Here is an 8,237-nt window from a genome sequence, read left to right as displayed (position 1 = left end):
AGGGAAGGGCTTCCAGTATATAGGCAACTCTTAAAATTATACCTACATTTTCTTTTCCCTGTCTTTTTTTTTTTTTTTTTTTTTTTTACCGTGCCATCAGGATAGCTCTTCTATTATTACAGTCTTGATTTATTTTTCAGGTGAGGAATAAGGACACCATTTGTGAAAGGAGAGGTGGCGAGGTCGAGAAGCCAAAGTGCAACTGCCTGGTAGGCCCTCTCCTCTCCAGTGGTGGGTGAGCAGGCAGGGAACTTTGCGGGGGATTTTGGCTAAACGTCTGCCCATCTGTTTGCCCATCTGAAGAGGGGCAAATCCTACGCAGTAAACTTTCCCAGCGTAACTTATGGAGGAAATCTGTGTGTGTGTGTGTGTGTGTGTGTGTGTGTGTGTGTGTGTGTGTGTGCGTGCGTGCGTGTGCGTGTGTTTGGGGGTGGGGTGAGGGGTGTACAGTACAACAGTGCATTATGTAGGCTATGAAAGCGTGGGTCCATTGGCCTTATTGGCCAGGCAATAGACTATATATTCCGTGCGTATATTTTTGGCACACTGTCACTTTGAGCCAACTTTATGAGAAAACGCACGATTAAAAATAAATTATTTCAGCCCACCACCTGAATTTCTTACCATTTGATGTGGTGCCAAACCTGAAGTCGGCTCTGCTGAGGAGCATGATACGATCATTGATCAGGCTTAAGCAGAAACTACTTTAGCACGACACCCACAGGGTTCTTCACTGCTTGTGTGTTTGCTCAATTTTTTTTCCTGACTTACTGAGTCTGACTAAACTGCTTCCCCTGACAGCCTAACTACAGGCCTATGTAAACTTTAAAATATATATATATTTCCATTTAAAATCCAAATTCGGCTGTAAGCCTTTAAGTAGGATTTATTTTGTGCTTAGTAATCCTTTGAACGGCAACATGAGGGACTATGGAATATGTGAAATGATTGGACACATTACCACGTGAAATTGCGTTCACTTGTATAGGCCGACCATGCGCCCACACCTCGCGCGCCTGTCCGTGTGCGTAATAATGATATCGTGTCCCTTATTGTCAGGTCTCCGTGGCTGTTTGGACCCTCTCATGTCGGGCTAGTGCTCAGACATCACACTAATGCAGGGTGACCGGGGGCTCTCTCCTGCGACGAAACCCTACAGCTGTCCTCAAATCAATAGATGTCAAAGAAATATGAAAACAAGCTTCTGGAGCGCCGCGACTCGCCTCACTAAATGGGAATGTGCTTCTGTTCTCAAGACGAGGGGCTGACCCAAACGCTGTGCCCTATACCCAGAAATGTAGAGGATGGTAAAGCCGTCCTGAACGAAGAGTGCCTGCCTCTTTATTAGCAGGAATACATTTCATTCATCTTTATAGGCTGACATGAATCTTTATTTTTACTCATATGACATAAAATAGGCATTGGAGTTTTATAAGAAAAGAGATCGACGTTTTTCATGTTTTTTGATCATATAAATGACTTGAATTCATATTGGTGGTAGTAATAGAATGGTCGCCGACTTTCTTTCTTTTTTCCACCATTACATCTCTGCACAAACTTCTGTGTGTGCGCGTTTTGAATACTGAGGTGACCCCTTTTCCACCAAGGCAGGAGGAGGGTTGCATCTGTTAGGGTCCAATGTTAGTCTTAATTACTGGCCTTCATGTTCTCCATGGCCCTCAACCGTCTTTAATTAAAACCTTGATTAGGGGGGAGGAGGTCTTGGGCAAGACTAATACCAGATGGGTTTCCAGCAATAATAATAAAGACCTTATCCTCTGCCGCGGCTGCCTGTGCCATAATGCGCAGAGCTCGCTGCCCCGTTCATATCAAAGCACAGCACGCTGAAAAGGGCTGTTAATTACGCTGTTAATTACTTGTCTAATTACGGTTCGTTTGTGATTAGATTTAGAAACGTTTCATGCCCTGTACGTAGGCTTGCAGGGAGCAGTGGGTAGGCCTAACATTGCAGGCTGAGATGTTAGATATCCACAGTGGAGTGCGGCTGAATAACAGAGGCCTCGGAGATGGAGTGAATGAAATCAATAGTGAGCCGGTGACCCGAAAATTATTAAGCTACATCATTTTTATGGAGAAGTTCTCCGCGATGTAAATGTTTAAGTTAGGCTACAGACGTGTCATCACAAGTGCAGCCAGGCTCAATATGCAGAAAAGCACAATTTCATTGTTTTCTCTGCTCGTCTCCAAGCTATGGTCCAAGTCTAATTTTTGTTAAATATCCCCCTTTTCTGGGGTTTGATGAATCACACAGGGCCTCTTTTAGTTAAAAAAAAAAATGGAAGTAGGCTTATTTCAAAGCTTATCATATCTCACTTTTCAACGAAGAGCTCCTTCGGGACCTTTGAGAGCCCCTGGATCCCCATCTAACCCATATTTTCAGTTTAAAAGAACATTCGCGATTTGTAGAAAAAGCCAAATCAATAATGCATCGTGTCATAGTCTTGAGAATTGCATATTAGCTTTTTAAGATTCACCACATTATGAATATCTTGCCAATGGTCTGAAAGTCATTATGGGTGCGCGCAGGCACGCCGCCCCTTTATATTCAAGACAGAGGAACTTGCAAATAACAATCAGTTCAATTATCCTCAAAATATTTACTCCAGGATAGGATTTGTCATCCAGACAGAGAGAAGGAGGGAGGAAGGAAAAAAAAGTGATTTCTTGCTGCACTGTGCGTCCATTTTCCAGACGGTTTGTTGTCGTTATTGCCTGATTTAGTGTGTGTTGTTTTACATAGCCAGTTATCTGTGTGAATTCACATACAGCGTTATGCTGCTGCATCCATTTATACATATCACTGAGATCTGCGTTGAGTTTGTCACATTTGGTGTTTTATGTTCCGTCCCCCCTTTGCTTGGAGCTATAAGCTCTTTTGTAGGCTGTCTTAATGGCCTATGCCCTATGCGCCATATTCGCCTCTCATTTCTTTTTCGCATTGTTTCAGAAGAGTTGGTGGTTATATGACACACACACACACACACACACACACACACACACACACTATATATATATATATATATATATATATATATATATATATATATATATATATATATATATATATATATTCACTCACATGTCTGAACGGAGCTGGATGCTTTGTGCCCATACTGGTGCAGTGCAGTGAGAGCCGAGGGTGTAATTACCTCTCCTGTGTGTCTTGCCCAGCGAGTCCAGTCGGATCCGTGCAGCAGGTGCTCTGGCCTTCCCCCTGACCCTGCGCAGAGCGACGCAGAAAGGTGCCAAAGGGCAGGTGATGGTATTAGTGCAATTATGTCTATTTTTACTACATCCCGCCCCTTCCATCAGCGGTGAAATGAGCAAGGGTAAATGAGATACTTTACAACAGCCGCCGCTTGCTTGTTGAATGGTTTTGAGGTGCCTTGTGGTGTACTTTCACGAAAAATAATCATTGCCAACATAGTGGAAGCTATACCCACCTGAACTCACCGTTTTTTCTATTTGTGTTTTCCCACCTTTTGGGGCAGAAATATAACTTTATTATATCTATTCGTATTCATGGTAACTGGTGCATATCAAAACTATTATGTGAGTACTGGGTCTTATAAAGGCTAAGACACAACTGAAAGTGGAGTTGATTTTTAGTTTTTATCGGTAGTGGTTAGCCTCAGAATGATTTTTTCCCCCACCTAGCCACCATTAACTCAACTGACAACAGTTTATTTTGGGGATTCATAATGGAAATGCTATTGTTTATCTGTATATAGGCTATTTTTTTCACGTAAAACAAAATGATAGCGTATAGTCATCCTCTCTGCCTCACTTGATAATGCCTCATAATAATGGTCATTGGCTTCAGAGCAACCAGAAAGTGTAGAGCAACATACAGAAATCCCAGATTCCTTAAATAGACAGACCTATAGGGTATTACCAAATAGGTTACCCGAAACAGTTATCTAGAAAGACTCTCCTTCAACATTAAGCACTTAAACTTTGAGTATAACTTGAGCCCCCGGGATTATGCATCGTAACCATAACTACCATACAGTGTGTTGGCAATATCATACACCATGAATTACACGGAAGAATGCACATCCTCAGTGCTTAAAAATCTTCTCAGAAATTATTTAGATTATAGCCCTTGGCCTGCTTGTGATGGAGAACCCTTTTCGATGTAGATTGCAGCATTCCAATTATACAGTTTGTGTTTGAACCCAAATTTAACATTTTGTTATAGCCTACAGAATGATTTTTTGTCATCAGTCTCTGAGAAGACACCGCCACTCACGAGAAAAGTTAGATCACTAATATTTGAACAGAGGTGAAATGAAGAGGTCAGTGCTTATTTCTCATTTATTAACCCTTTATTGATTAGTCATAACACTCTGGAGGGTGTATTTATATTTTTATGCTTTTGTTTTTATTATTTTTTAAATGCAGGTTATCGGTCAAATGGTTGATGTGATTAGTATAAATCAGTTATACAAAGTGAAATCTCAAGGACGTATAATATATATTTCGGTTGTTACTGAATTAGGCCCACGGGAATTTATAATGGAGACTAGACATGTTTGAAAGTCAGTTTTAATTTAATTGTGTTTGTTAGTCTGCCTTAATCTGTGTGAATTACTCGTTGAGGGCAACAACATTGAGAAAGTCCAAGGTCGAGATGGTCCGTTAACTACAATTCATACGTGTTATATAGATACAATCCTCTTTGGTGGTGCTGAATCCAGGCCAACACCCTTTAGCTGATGCGTAATTTACCTCGCTGTGCGTAATTAACTGCGTCGCCGCCAGACCCCGGTATGTGTAACACTTTATTTTGAACGGTGCAATACGTTTCCATTAAACGTTATTAAAGCGCAGGGAGTGACGAGCTCTCATTTGTCTTGTCAGGACATCTGACAACCTCGTTAGCTCCCATTTTCCCCTGTCAGCTCACAGCGCGACACGGACACTGACTTCAGCCACTCCTGGCAAGTGAGTGATAAATGTGCCTCCTCAGCCCTGCGCAAAACAGCAGCATTATTGTTGCCAGCAAGAAGCATCAGAATCAATCACAGGCAAGTCTGCTTGGCAGGTGTCAATCTTGCATTTTTAAATCCGACCCACTGTCAATCTTTAATCTAATTTCAAGGGTCATAGATCTGGAGCATATCCCCTCTTTAGGACTCTCTCTCTCCACTCTGACTATGTGGAGTGACCATGTGCGCCACCACAATTACAGCATGAATTCGACATTAGACGCAGGCCTCACTAGTAGATTAGAGGTGTCGCAAATGGAATGGAATTGTTATGAATATTTGTGGGCAAATGGAGGATCTTGTTATTTTGCAAAAAAGGAGAAGAACACTTAATGGCATGGGATCTTTCCGCTCGCTGCACTTTCAGATGCAATTGTAGATCGAAGTCAGACTTGTCACGTTGAGCCAAAGTGAATTCCTAACATCCAGGACGTGCCTGTCTACTCCGGACAAATTGCATCCAATCACCCCGGGGGAATTCGGCTAATGTCTCGATCCAGGGCCGCGGAGCATGGGGAGAAAACAAATCAAACTCTGCACACAGAGCGTGTAGGGCTTATTAAAACATTTCACACAGGGGGAGGGAGAGAGAGAGAGAGAGAGAGAGAGAGAGAGAGAGAGAGAGAGAGAGAGAGAGAGAGAGAGAGAGAGAGAGACTTAGGGGCGGGGGGTGGGGGGTAATTAGGCTATATTCTCCGGACACTATTTTAAACAGAGCTGAAGATATTAAATGATGAATCTAAACATCTCTTGACCGTACATGCCTATTTGACAGGCACAGTCAACACTAGGCCTTCAGCTGTTTTGGTCACTTCATGCCAAATCAGTTGCAAGTTCGACTAATGGAGGCCCTCCTTTACATTACAGCCTAAGGACTGTGTGCTACACATGCCACCTGATTTCAGAAGAGAGTAAACATCCCAACATTACAGGCTATTATTTAAAGAGTAGATAACAAAGCACATCGAAGCATACACGGGGCCTATTTTACAGGCAGTTTAAACTTGTTGAGGTTCAGATACAACTTACCTCCTTGTCTCCATTGCAATTAATCCTAATTTAGATGGATGAAATGCCCCTTTGAACGCAACACCAACTCTCTGCATGCACTCTCTGCTTTCTGGTAACGTGCTCGGTCCCCCTGGACATTTTCTCTGTCTGCTACAGCGGCAGTAAACAATAAGCTCATGAGGCGTAGGCTATAGCTGCATAATGTTCTGCATGGCTAGAGAGGGGAGGTCGATCATTACACAATTTGTTTTAAATTTGATCAGTCAGAGCGAGCAGGAGATTGGCATTCCCTTGAAAGCTCGTGCAGGCCCCCTGTTTTAAAACATGCCATATAAGCCAAGTTCTCTATATGCTGTCCAGGCCTATTCACATCCACACCAACATGCAACGCAACATTATGTCATATCTACAAGCTTATAAATGCACCCTCGAATTTGATCACGGTGATTACTAAGTGTGTTAGTATGTGCTTAAAATATGCAAATATGTTTTTGTTATTGTCATGACGTTTTTGTTTCAGATTAGTTGGCATACTTTTTTGGATTTAAAAAAATCAGCAGTAACTATTGTAGTCTGAGTTGAAAGAGCTCAGTTGAAAGACAGCAGAGAGAGAGAGAGAGAGAGAGAGAGGAGACAGGAGGAGAGAGAGAGAGAGAGAGACAGAGGAGACAACAGGAGGAGAGAGAGAGAGAGAGAGGAGAGAGAGAGAGAGAGGAGAGAGAGGAGAGAGGAGAGAGAGAGAGAGAGAGAGAGAGAAGGGGTGGCGTTGTGCTGCATGCATTTTGAAGCTTGGTGACGGCAGAGGGAAAACCGGCTGGACAGATTTGCGTTTACGCCTGATCTGCTTCTGAAGAGCGGGGCTGTGTGGGAAGGGAAAGGGAGCACCTGGCTCGACCGCTGTATCCCATCTCGTTTTATTGACAGCCTGATAAGCGGGGACCAAGCCGTGCGGTTTCCAGCGCGGATGTCGAGCACCCTGCTGCGTTGCACAGTATCAAGGCCCCTTAATGGTTGTTTCTCCAAATAATGGCCCAAACACAGCCAGTCCTGACTGGCCCGTACCTGCGCTGCCCCGGTCTCTTCCTGAGAGACAAGCGGTGGCGCGGTTGCCCATTTACGCACTGTCTTGTTCAAATTGACACAAACATCAAAGGTTGTGAAATGGGACTTGAGGCTTTTAGCCTGCCTTAGTAAAAAGGAAACTAAAGCCCAATTATGAGTTGCGGATGACAACTTTATAGGGCTATAGAAATAAAACGTTTTATTTCTGTACAGAGCATTTTGTAGTGCAGGCTAAACTGTAATTGTCTAACCCACACAACTTACATTTATGATAGTTTTTAATCTCGCAAAAGGACGGCAGTGAAAACTCAAGGGGTTACACAAGTCAGGATAGGCTCATTTTATTATAGCCGAAATACATGACACTACCAGAGAGAGTCGTACTTCTATTAATATTTTGAGCAGGACTCGTATGTAGGCCTACCTATTGTGTTGACACCTGTTGCATGCTGAGCGTGCTCAGATCCTGAAAAGAAACGGATCTACACTTCTGCTCGTGTGTACATCCGGTGTGGACTAGTGGCCTTTGGGTGGAGCAACGACCCATCTGCAACTATACCGCCACACCTGTCCGGTGTCAGGTCCCCCTGCTCCAGAGTTAAGGGCCACATACTCAGTTTAGGCTTCGTTTCTCCCTGATGATTTTGGATCTACAATAAACGTGGCATCGGTTTGCAGAAAAGGGCTATTTTATTTGCATTACTCTCCTCTTGGCCTTGTTGCCCTACACTCTGTTTCTCCCAGCAACATGTTTTCACAATGCAAAGGCTTCATAAAAAACAGACCAGCACGTGAACAATTATATTGAACAATGCCACAACATTTGCCTATTTGACAGCTCATTTTAATCAAAGCCCCAAGTAGGTATTTAATTACTATTACTATACTGTAATATTTTAGTATGTTAACATGGAATGTATAGACAACATACATGAACAGATTCTTGAGAAGCAGAACTAGCTATAAAGGGAAGAATTACAACTTTCAATTTTCATCACGGTAATGAGTATTCACAAATTTAGTCCTTGTGAACAATATTTGGGCAAAGCTGTCCCAAAGTGAAGTGCAGTGAATAAAACCTTAAACTATTTCCAGAAGCTCCCTCAGTCAATTGAAAAAAATGTCTGCAAAATGTATAGCTGAAGTTAACTT

Source organism: Myripristis murdjan, chromosome 3, assembly GCF_902150065.1.
Source record: "Myripristis murdjan chromosome 3, fMyrMur1.1, whole genome shotgun sequence".
Lineage (NCBI taxonomy): Eukaryota > Metazoa > Chordata > Actinopteri > Holocentriformes > Holocentridae > Myripristis > Myripristis murdjan.
The sequence above is the reverse complement of the archived record's forward strand: the minus strand, read 5'-3'. Positions refer to the sequence as shown.